Source organism: Rhodamnia argentea, chromosome 6 (genome assembly GCF_020921035.1).
Source record: "Rhodamnia argentea isolate NSW1041297 chromosome 6, ASM2092103v1, whole genome shotgun sequence".
Classification (NCBI taxonomy): Eukaryota; Viridiplantae; Streptophyta; class Magnoliopsida; order Myrtales; family Myrtaceae; genus Rhodamnia; species Rhodamnia argentea.
This window is the reverse complement of record NC_063155.1, coordinates 7,372,554-7,385,446: the sequence shown is the minus strand read 5'-3', so window position 1 is coordinate 7,385,446 and position 12,893 is coordinate 7,372,554. Positions and strand designations below refer to the sequence as shown.

The 12,893-nt window shown below is 41.7% G+C and overlaps 1 long non-coding RNA gene across 1 annotated transcript; it reads right to left on the bottom strand.

The window, feature by feature from the left end:
- Positions 1-8,194: 8,194 nt before the first annotated feature.
- Positions 8,195-12,893, bottom strand: LOC125315624. The gene is made up of 2 exons (XR_007198882.1): positions 12,767-12,893; positions 8,195-8,393 (listed from the first exon to the last, which is right to left on the bottom strand). It is a non-coding gene; the product is annotated as an uncharacterized LOC125315624 (long non-coding RNA).

The window sequence follows — 12,893 nt, the reverse complement described above, 5'->3', positions numbered from 1 at the left end:
CGTTCGCTTCCATAATCATCATATGTCGGGTTCGACTGGGGTCGGGCATCGGCCATGCTGGTACCGGGCTCCCGTTTTCTTATGAAGATTAATTTTAACTTGGGCAAGAGCGATCTGCCATGCATAGTTTTCTCCGACTCATGGACGAATAGAGCGAGTCGTGGTTTCTCCTTAACAATGGAATAGAACTTCACAATGGATGGGAGGGGAGCGATTGAAAGCTCCACCACAACAATAATTTTTCCTTGGTCAATAGGTCGAACACCAAATCATGCTCAGCCACCCTCCCAAGTAGAAAGCTGTCTTCTTGCCAACCACCCATATCGTGGGTCGTAGCTTGGTCCCCCTACAGAAAGCTTTTCCTTTCGTTCTTTTAAGTGAGCCACCCTTCTTTCTCCATTGCTCTACCTCTTCTCAAAAACGGGAAGGGAAAAAAAGAGAAATTATACCTTTTTTATTGGGTGTTATTTCACCATTTAGGTATCTCCCATTTTACTAAGATAATGAATGCTGATGGCATTGAATACGGTTTGACTATCCACCATAAGTGAAACGAAAAAAAAAGAAGAAGGTTATCGCCATGTCGGCGACAACTGTGTCACGTTAGAGTCGGTCATGCTACATCAGCGATTTCTTGCCAAAATTGGTTGTATGGACTGGATTAACACAAATGCAAAAGGTTTAAGATTCAATTGGCCAAAAAAAAAAAAAAGTTTACAATTGAATTGGCACCATCGCAATAAGTTTATTTCTTTTTTTTGGTAATTTTTTTTTAATAATTTAGCCTAGGACATGTGGACGGTCCTAAACACTGTCGCCAATTCGAATTTGTTAAGTTTCATCCAGTGATTAACGAATTTATAATTACATATTTAGATAGCAAACTTCTAGTTAACCACAGTAGTTCATCCCTAGTGACCTCGTAAATTGATTCTATAAGCATCATATGAGTGACGGATTATTACATTACATTGAAAACAAAGCCACTACTAAATCATGTCTTGCCACCTGCGCAGCGTAGAAATTGTGGATGAACTTCGGTTGCTGCCCACTCTTACATCATGGCTATGAATCAGGCCGCCTGGTCAACATTAAAACCACATATTTCACTGGGGTTGGGGTTGGTCTACCCAATCTGATGAACACCCAAATTGCTCAAGTTTAGGTTATTTTCTAACCTAAGTTGATAAAATCATTGCTCTTAATCCTAGTCTCAAGAGTAAGAAAGATGTGTCAATGTGGTCTGCCTTAGCCAGTGCAAACCACTTTCCAGATTTCATTTATTTTGGCTCAGAGTGAGGTGGGTGGCTGCTGAGGAATTGCACTGCTGGATTGTGTGGTAGGAAAGAGATCCAAGAGCTTTGGATCAGTTTAAAGGACTGGCCAACCAGGTGACGCTTATGTTAACGAGGCAGTCGATATAGAAAAAGTTAAGACGGAGGTCGTTAACGAGTGTGTTTGGACACTGATTTAGTAATTGGTTTTAAGAAATCGTTGCTTTTTTTTTTCTTCTTCAATGCATTGATTATTCTGGCAAGAGTGTGTTTGGTACTTTGAATGTCGGGACCTTCCTTATGGACATGTGCAGCAAGTATATGGTAGGGGTGATTGGTTTTGGGATGGGTAGGTTCAAGACCTAGAACATGAAAGCTATCATGTTATAATTGGTTCCCAATTTTTAAAACCTGAAACATATCATGTTTGCCACAGAATTTGTTTTGGAACCTACACTGTTTTTCCTATCCCATTTCAGGATCTATCTGAGAACATGTTTTTCTTTTGTTACTTTTTCTCGTTTCATTTTTTTCCAACAAATTAATATGAGTAGAAATGAAACGATTCAAAGTAAAAGATGAATAATAAGAATCACTATACGCCAAAAACAAGAATTCCTAAGAGGAAAGGCGAAGGAGTGCTGCCTTGTTGCTGAGTCACGACTGTTGAGGTTGGATTTTAGGGGAAAAAGACATTAGGATTTGACTTTTTAAGTAATGGAAACGATTTTGGAACTGGTTCCATTAACGATAGTGGGTATTCACTTGACACCGAACCAATTCCAACCTTGTTCGAAAATCTTGAACCCGTTCTCGGACATATGTTTTGGGTGGTTTGATTCGGTTCTCGGGTAGAACTGGTCAATTTGCTCACCCCTAGTATCGGGAGCATGGGCACTCATCAATAAGACTTTGATTAGAATGACTGATTGTAAATAGCACGGAACATATTAGGCTATTACAAATTATAAAATTCTTTTGATTTGTTGCTGTTTTATATGTATGTATGTATGTATGTATGTATGTATGACATGATGTGGGAATATTTTAACGTTATTTTACTTATTTCGTGAAATGGAGGCGGAGCAATACCCCTTCTTTTAGAACTAATATCAGCGATATAGGACCTAATGTGGGAATATTTCAACACTCCCTCTCGTGTGCATATCAAATTGACTGATGAGAGGTGGACGCGCATACATGAAAAGAATAACATTAACTTTGATACCATGTTAGAAAGTCCAATTCAAAAACCTAAGCTGATACGTGAAGGGAGGTCACGTGAATATAGAAAATATATAAGACTCGTTATGAAATGATGTGAAATAACGTTTGAAAGGTTGAGATTTACCAAGAGTTTCAGAAAGATTCATTGGCCACGATAATTATTGCGTGCGATTCAGCAAAGCAGATGGGGTTGCAATTAAGGATATTTGTCTCTTGTTTCTGTGTTGGGTCCCTGTATCCCAACGAAGTGCCAGAGCAATAAGTCATCCATATAGTATGGCAACAGGGAACCACCTATGCTCTTAAAAATGGATGGACAAGACAACCACCACCTGGCTTTAGCAGAAAATAAGGAGTAAATACGCGCATGGTGCAGTGATCAAATATTGCCATTTAAGTTCTGTCTATGCTATGATTATGAGAAGCTGTACAATCTGTTTCACGTGTCTAATGGTCTATACACCTACCTTAAAGGTATACATTAGTTTTCACGAGCAATGTCTAGAATATGACACGTGTACTTTTGAAATATCGTTCGCATCCAACAAGATTTCTTAGAATTCATTGTGCCTAGATGTGCTATTAAGTGGTTTGTGGAAAGCCGGATAACCACCAAAGGTTGCGGGATAAAAATCCTTTCTCTTGCATGTTCCAACCAACCAATGCTTTAGTTATGCTCGCTCATCTTGCAAGACAATTAACGCCCGGGCACCTCCTATATGGATACCTATGTACATCGACATCCATTGTGAGGTATTAACTACAAACCTCTAATTCAGTACACTTCAAATCGAGATATTTTGCTAATATCGTATATTTAAAAAGCGATAGCTCCTTGGTTTGGTCGTCGTAAAGCTTAGTTGCTCTATAAGGAACAATTAATCCTAGAGGTGTTGTGTGTCCAAGAAGCAATAGACCATACACCGGAATGGAAACTAGCATTAGGGAGAGAATGATCATTAGGCTTGAGGCATATATTATGCAATAGATAGGGAAAAGATGAAGTGATGCTTGTATGGATGAGAGCAAAGAGAAAACAGATGCAATTGGCACTGAAAAACTAGCCCAAGTTGCAGTAGCAATTGTTTTGTAGCTAGAAATCCCCCCCATGTGGGGTTTGATGGGTGGAGAGGGAACAAAAGATGTGGATGCCATCTACAATTGAAGCTGTAGAGAGAGAGAGATAGATTGGCACAAGCAGCCACCCACTATTCCAAGAAAGGGCCCAATGGCAGATCCACTGTCACTACCCATCCTCCCAATCAATCAAAGCTAAAATTCAAAGTGAGTGAGAAAAGAGAAAAGTGATTTTTCAAGAAAACCCCAACTCATTTGTCCCTCTCAAGAAGTTGATGTGATGGGGCACATGAGGGGCTTAATGAGGAGGAAGGCAATGAGCCCACGTTGAAGAAGACCCCACTCCATTTAAGTCCCAAGGCCAAATGGGTGATGGTTGCAATTTTGGCCGTTTGTTGTCCCGAATGCTTGAGTATTATCATCTTTAACTTGGTGAATATAGTGAATGGTATGCATGAATTATGTGGGAGTCCATGTGCTTTTAAGATGCAACATAGGCCAAAGAGTACATAAAAAGGGGATCTTGGTTGACCTTCTCATATTGTCCTTCCGCTGATATTTATAGAGAGAATTTATTTCGTCCACCGTTTGCTGAAATGTCACGCATGATATCATGATTTGTCAATGAGCATGCTCAAACACTAACCATTTCACGGGCCGATTTCAACACAAACACGGCCAGATCACCATTCACCACACGAGGGGAATGATTGTTTTCTCATTAGTAACGCTTTGTATAGAGTGCTAATTTGAAAATCACTCAAAACGTACTAGGTTGATGTGGAGAATTGTGTCCTTAAAATTGCACACGGAGGTGAACCGGTTGAAGTGCGCGAAAGTTGGCTTGCATACCGCCTAACCACCAAAAAGAAAACACATTCGATATATGTAAAAGTATACCCAAAATAGGTAATTCAAAGATCATTCAACTATCGCAAAGGTTCTCTATGCTATAATGTTCTACTAAACGACAAACTTGGTTCCAAAACGCTCTACGCTCGCTCACGAAGCCGTCGTTAAACAACACAAAGTTCAAATCTTTAAGATGTTTCTATGCTCACTTATGATGAAGGATCACAATGTGGTACACCACACTGACTATATATACCCTGAAAAATCTCTAGTGATTGACTTGCCATATATGACTTTGAGAAAATGCAGCATTTCTTGTCGGAAGAAAACTAAAACTCATGTAGCTGGGTCGTTGTCCAAACGGTAATTACAGCTGTCATATGCAATGAAGCATTGAATTCATGGAAGCTGCCCCAATGGGGAAAAAGGAAATGTCTTTCTGTTTGCTTTTGCAACAAATTTCCATCGAAGCAGTAAAAATTTGACTTGGGAAAGTTTCTCCCTGACCACCACACAGCCCCAGGAAGAATACAAAGTGACACCCAGGTTTGGGTACTTTCTGACTCAGACACACATAAAGTGTCAAAAGGATACATCACATCAAAATGGTGTTTTGTTCATTTACATGCATGCCTCTCATTTGTGATGCCCAACCTCTAAATATTGCCTAAGCCTTCAACATTATTTCTATTTCGGTTTAAATTTTCGGAGACAATGGCCGCGCGTTCGGCTTCAGGACGGTTCTAAATTCAGGAGTCGAGTGTCGTCTTCTTATGTGCGCGTGCCTTAAGTCTGGGTCTGACGAGTGCTTTCACTGAACGTAACGTCGGAGGCGAATTGTTCCCAAATAACTCGAAGCGGGTGAGGTTTCGACACACTTCATTGTTCTACGCAGGGCCACAAACCTTTGGAATCCAATCAAGGCTCGGTCTGCTCCGGAATTTTGCTGCGCAAATGGTTTTCTCTTTCTTTGGGCCGGGTTTAGATAATGAAGTTGGGTCGGCTCATGGGCCATGCCTAGCCTGCCCATTGAGCATCTTGGGCCCGAATCAAAGCCCAATAACGAGGCGCAAGAATGGGAGAAGGCCCATGGCAAAAAGAAATCGCTTGAATTGAACTAGATTTCAAGCGCGCGCCACGCGAAGGCGCAATTAATTTTGAATATTGCTAATTTGTAATTAAACTTAACATAAATGGGTTTTTTTTTTCTCCTACATGCGCTTAATTACATTTGTGCCCTCATATTTTTGGCTTTCTATTATTTAATTGAGAGGTATCGAGCGAATGCTAAATAAGCGAGGCAAATTACACTTTCAAACAATAATCTTTTGAAGCGGTGGCAACGTCAAAAATTGACTGAACTGTATTTATGGCCTTATTTCTCGATTTTTTTATTTTTCGATGCGGGAGGTATATTAAGAAAAAGTTAAATAAACGAGGCAAATGACATGTTTGACCTTAATATATAAGTATGGATATAAATCTTTTTTTGTTAAACGTTATCACAAAAACTTAATAGGGCAATTACAATCAACACATTAATATAAATGAAAAGCTAAAATAAAGACAGAATGTAGAATCGACAGAAGAAAAGAAAAAAGAGGGACATGAAGTCTTCGTGGACGAGAAAGAGAAGCACCTGAGCTCGAAGCGCTTGAGCGACCCATGTGGACGATCAAACTCGAGAATGCGAGCAAAAGTTGGTTTCTTGACGGTAGAACTGTCGACTCCTCTCTGTCTTTTCTTTGTATGAAGTTGGTGTCGGAACGAGAAGATTCATGGTTGACACGGTTGTGTTCTCTGTTTCTCGATGTTTTTTTCTCTCTTTCCTTGTGTTGCTCGTTCGTATGATGTTCGTATTGGTTGAGAATCTGTCTGATCGATCCGAATTTGCTCGAATTTTTTCCCTCTTGTTCTTGGGTGGTCCTTTGTTTTAACCCTCAATCTGTACTTGCTGGCAAAGTCTATATTTTTTTTTGTCTGTGCAGGCTTGTGTGACTGATGATCTGTATGCGTGTTTTGCTGCTCTTTTTTCCCTGCTTCGTTGCAGTTGTCTCCGTCAAAGGGGAATTCATGTTTGGTTCTTGGAAGTTCCGATTTCTTTTCGCTCCTAAAAAAAATCGCATCTTGTTCTTGTTATTGATCCGGCAGAGTTGAGACATGAGAGCAAAGTTTTCTCATTTCGTTGCTTCAGTGTGAAAAAATGGGACAGTATCGAGCTTTTTTGGGATGTCAAATACCGCTCTTAGAGCTCACAAATTAGTTTATGATCTCTGGCGAGAATTTTAAAATCAAGTGGATGTGGAGGTTAAGGAACAAGTGTAGACTGTTGTAGATGGGGGAAGGTGAACCTTTGAATATCAAAAGTTTGGTCTGGAAAGTGCAGCGAGGGCTGAATGAGGATTTCAAATTATATCGCAACAAGAAATGGAAGTTCGATGATGCATTTTTTTATCGTCGCTCCCTCGCAACGCCTTACTCTATTGTTCCAGTCACCACCTCACGGTGCACTCGAGCTCACGCCTCTTAGATGCACTGGTCACTCACTTCACTTGCCCTTGCGCTCTCTGAGTTGTCTCCCACATGCACAAAATGGCAGCCCTGATCCTAATGTTGGTGGCTATGGTAGTCTCAACCTGCTCCAGAGTTCTAGACAATTGCAGCGACAAGCTGGTAAGCCTGGTGTGGTGGTGAACTAGGTAGAAATCTGAGGGAAACTAATTAGGTGTCTGAGAGAATGCTAGAGAGATGGTTGTTTGTAGGGAGAGAGAAAGAGAGGTAGAAATCTGAGGAAGCTAATTAGGTGACTGACTAGAAAGATTGTAACTGTATTCTAGAGAATCCGTAGAGAGAGAAGGTGTTGATTGCGTAACGGCAAGTCGATGTGACTGTTAATGGTTTTGGAGTGTGTTAATAATGGGTATTCATATATTTGCTCTTGTTGTTTGAGTGGTTAATCGGTTTTGGAAACAATGATATAATTGAGGTCATCCTTATAACGTCATATAACAGCGGTGTCTTAAGATAATCGGATTATTTACAAGTCAGAGCTTTACCATATTTGGCAGTGATGCATACTGGTCATTTATAAATAACATCTTACACGATCTTTTATTACTAACAGTGACAGCACAACGAAGGAAAAAAAAAGCCAACTAAGTTCTTTAAAATGAAATCCTGAATCCCGTTTTAGATTCCTTGTTGGGTCATTTATAATGTCTTTGTTCGCTTCTTTTTTTAAGCTTGGAGTACTGTATTTATATGTGGGTAACTTGCAGGAACCTAGCTAAGAGGAGATTGATATATTTCGTCTCCAATGGAGAAATCAGAGAAAAGAAGCAACAGTAGTGATGAGCGCATTCCCTACTTGTCCCTGGAGATTATATCAGAAATATTATGCAAGCTTCCTATCGACTCAATCCTACGCTGCAGATGTGTATGCAAGGCCTGGTGTTACTTGACAAAAAATCCCACCTTCATCGAGCAGCTTTTGGATAGCAGTGTTGACAAGCAACCGGGGCTTCTACTTGAACCGTTTCGTGCGCATGATGACTCCCGACAACCGTTTCTTTTGGTGGATATTGAGGGTCGCAGGGTTAGACAGATTCAGATTGATCTGCTAAAAGGACTTCGGGCCATGGGCACTTGCCGAGGATTGCTGTGTGTAGGTTCTCGGTCAGCTCTTGATCCTGTTTTTGTTTGCAATCCCATAACGAGGGAGTGCAGAAGATTGCCAGCATCTGGAGAGACAGATATTGGCGGTCATGAAGTTGGACTCGGTTTCGATCCTTCAGCAGGAAAGTACAAAGTTCTGCGGACATATGTTAATGAAGGAAGAAGGTTCTTCGAAGTGACTACATTGGGAGCGAGTTCGTGGAGGAGATTGGATGTACCTGATGGTTGGCAGGATTTTGATGAAGTATTTGAACCGATATTCTGGAATGGGGCCATTCACTGGAAAACCTCTAGAGAAGGAGGTGACTTCATCATATCATTTGATGTATGTCATGAGAAGTTTCGGGTGATTTCATTTTCCAACGATGAGTACGACTTTGGCATAAGGCCACATGCCGAAGATGGTGGCCACTTCGGCCTCAGAGTACGCCCTGATAATAATGACCAATTGCTCCTACCCCCACAAGTTTTTGTCCGTGATGAAGATGCCCGCCGCCCGGCAAGGATTGAACCCAACGAACTTGAGCTGCTAGGATTCAGAGGATGCTTGACTATAGTAGAACATCATAACGAGTGGATGAAACTATGGGAAGTGACGGGGGACAAGTTCGAAGACTTTTCCATCTGCTTTTGGGATTTTCATGATACTCATGTGGTCTGGAATCCCTACATGACTTATGCAGTCATTGGTAGGTTGAGCGATGAATGTTTTCTGTTAGAGGTAAGTGCTTGCTATGGTAACCATTCCAACCTAAAGATGCACTTCACATATTTCTTCCCGAAAAGGGCGAATTACCAGCCGCTGGACATCCCTGGCATCCCTCCGATGTTCACTACGGTTCGCAGTTATGAGCCTAGCCTTGTATCACCTGCAACTGCATGACCGAGAGTTGCTCTTCTTATCTCCTGGGGCTAAACTTTTTATTGTCTTCAGTCTGACCTTTTTTTGAGTACAGTGTTTTCTCCCCCGTTTGGCCAAATCTGTGATTATTCAAGCAGCTCCTGTGCAGAAATGTAACGAGGGATAAGTACTTGTAGTCTAGGAATAACTCTTTTCATATATGATTGCCAATTGCTGGTACTGAAGGCTTGTTTGTGTTGTTTTCTGAATTCACTTATGTTCTTCCCAGGTTCTTCAGTCTAGAAGGAGGGACAACGAAATTAAGTTGTTGTAGCATGAGGGAGATCAAATCTAGAAACAAATCCGCTTATGCTGGCAGAAATTTTAGAGCCCATCAAACTTTTGAAAAAAAAAAAAAAACAGAGTAAATTGTTGGAAATCATGAGCAAATTAGTCATGCTTGATGGGGTAAGATTGGGATACCTGGTATGCTCAATAACTTTCAGAGAAGGACATTAAAGCACAAGAATATGATCTGATTCCTTTGCAAGTACTAGGTTTATGTGGATTCGGGGCCGACATTGTAGTCTACCGTTGTGTAAAAAGTATGGAAGGACTGTTTTGGCAACTGTTCTAGGGTCGCGAGCGGCCAAAAGAAGCTTCTCGCAGGCTACAATTTGGGAAAAAGGTGAATCAGATCAATTCATCACTGGATCAAAGTAAGGTAACTATCCCCTTGAGGTACATGTATGATAATATCTACGCGTAAAAGGATGTGAGGAGAGTTCCACGTTAAAGTGAACACCCCGAAACTTCTAAATCTAAATATCAATTTGCTGCATTCCGACACATACTATCGATCTGGGCGAATTAGAAGGAGTTGAAGAGATAGTACAATGATGGATTAAGAATCAAACAAAGTTCCCTAGATGGCACAAAATCATTTACGGTTAAGCAAAGTCGGTCTCTCGACTGGTAGGATTGTCGGATACCTTCCTGTCCCTCTGAGAATCTCTCTGTTTGAATTGAAAAGATTGATGCTTTACATGACTGTTCACTTTATTTCTTGTTCTTGTTCTTTTCCATTTTGGGTGCTTTAAACAACGGCATCCCTAGCTAAGAATCTTGCTGATCGCGTAGATGCACCCTGCATTTGATTTGATCTGAACTTATTTGTGCACTTTACTTCTGTTCTTGTCTGCTACACGAGCTCCCAAGGGCTGATGACGGGAGTTGCTGGCTAGAGTTCATGCTCAGCATTTGAAAAAAGAGTGATGTGATTTTCTTTTCCTCGTTCCTCGGAACATGAATCTTTGTTTCTTGGAAGTTCACGTTCTTACGAACTGATCAGATCATTGACGGCTTTCATGTCATTGAAGGGTGTTCATGTAGGTTGATATCTTCGTTTTAGCTATCGCTTCGGAAACGTGGGTATGATTGAAGTTGCTTCCCTACAATTTGTCATGCCAGGCTGATGTTCCGGCTTGTATTTATGATCCAAAAGCTCAAATGGAATAATATACCAAAAAAAGGTTACCATACTACATTGGGTGGCCGGGTGCGTTGGGACTCAGGACTTCGATCCTATGTGGAATTTCATAATTGCTATACTGTTTTAGAATCCACGAAAGAGTAGAGTTCTGATGCAATTCATTGTTACCAAACTATTTGCTCATCGAATTGTGCTTCGGATTTTAGAGTATCTCGTTGTGAAATTATTGGGCTTCTTGAAATCTAACTGTAGAACAACGACCGGAAAAAAGGAAGTTCAACCGCGGAACGGGCAAAGATGGAAAACATTGATTGCACTTCAGATTCCTAGTAGGTTTTTCATTCTCGATATCATATTTGAAGTACTAGTGAGGCTCGCAACGGATGCAGATGCGTAAGTCCTGCTGTCACCTGGTGGAAGATCCCGTCTTCAACGAGTGGCATGTTAATAGACACCCAGGGTTTGTCATACAGTTGCTCCATGTGTGTGCCGGATGACGAACTCCGGGGTTTGCTCCATTGGGTTGGGTGGATCCCCTGGGATACAAATTTCGCCGGGTTCGAATTGAGCTGCTTCAAGGACTTTCGGTCATGGGGTCTTGCCGGGGATTGCTTTGTCTAGTTTCTCCCTAGTCGCTTGATCCTGTCTTTGTAATCCTGTAATGTGGGAGCACCGGCAACTGCCTAGTCGAGAAGAAGGATCGTCCATTGGGACAGGTACAGAATCCTGTGAACTGACGTCAAGGTCGAAGGCAAGACAATGCGGTTTAAGGTGATTACGCTTGGAGAACATTGCTGATTACGGACAGATATGCGTATGCAATCTGAGATCCTGGAACAAGACCATCCACTGGAAGATGAACTTCAGGGTTGATCCGACTGCATCCTGTCGTTCTTCAGGGAAGTCACTTTGCGCGTCGATGATGGTAGTGAAGGGATCATATCACTGCCTCCAGGGATCCGTTCCTGGTATCTGCTGGCTTGTCGAGCATCTGACCAAGCATTTCGAAACGGTCGGTTTCGGGGATACTTGAACATGGTCGGATATAAGAATCAGCAAATGCTGGTATGGGAAGCGACTGGAGAGAATCTCGGAGGCCTCAAGATGGACTTGCGGGAAGAGCCCAACATCCACGTCATGTGACCCCAGGTTCTTATCTGCTCCAGGTCAGCACTTGCCGTGAACCTCCCTCGGATTTTCGATGCAATACCTGGCTTTGAGCCTATCCCCGCCTCTCTTGAAACTGCATGACCGAGAACTAAAACTTTTCTTTCATCGCTGGTGCCAATCGCCTTTGTAAACATTCATGTCTTCCTCTTTAACCAAACCTGGGATCGTCCTGGGAGTTCGTTTGAGAGATTACATCTCATGTGAACTGTTACTATGTAGCGCACTATAGGATGTTGCTGGGAAAGAGTTCAACTAAAGAGAGCTTGAGGAAGTGTGATGCATTTTACCCTCTGCTTTGTGCATCGACATACTTAAGATTAGAATAACATTTTGTTGTGCAGATTTTATGCTTGTTGAAATCAATCAGTGACTCAACAACAAAGTAGAAAAGAAAAACCCATTTGTAAAACAGTTCTTTTTGCAATTGGTGAAAATGAAAGCACGGATCCTTTTAAGATTCCGTATTGCCTTGTTCTGCTTCTTTTTTAAGCTTGGGTACTGATTTGTGGGTAACTTGCAGGAACATAGCTAAGAAGAGATTGATATATTTCGTCTTAAATGGAGAAATCAGAGAAAAGAAGCAGCAGTGGTAACGAGAGCATTCCCTACTTTTCGCCAGAGCTTATGTCAGAAATTTTATGCAGGCTTCCTATCGACTCAGTCCTACGCTGCAGATGTGTCTGCAAGGCCTGGTGTTACCTATAAAAATCTCCGGCTTTCATCGAGCAGCTTTTGAGTAGCAACATTTGCAAGCAACCGGGGCTTATCCTTGAACCGTTTTGTGCGGATGACTCCACAGAACCGTTTCTTTTGGTGGATATAGAGCGATGCAGGGTCAGACAGATTCGCATCGATCCGCTAAAAGGATTTCGAGCCATGGGCACTTGCCGAGTATTGCTATGTGTAGGTTCTCCGTCAGCTCTTGATCCTGTTTTTGTTTGCAATCCCATTACGAGGGAGTATAGAAGATTACCGACATCAGGAGAAACAGATATTAGCGGTCATGAAGTTGGACTCGGTTCCGATCCTTCAACAGGACAGTACAAAGTTCTGCAGATATATGTTAATGAAGGACGAAGTATCTTCGAAGTGACTACGTTGGGAGCGAGTTCGTGGAGGAGATTAGATGTACCTGATGGTTGGCAGTCACTGGAAAACCCTTAGAAAAGGACGTGACTTCATCATATCATTTGATGTACGTCATGAGAAGTTTCGGTTGATTTCATTTCCCAATGATGTATACGACTTTGGCAGCAGGCCAAGTGCCAAAGATGTTGGCCAATTC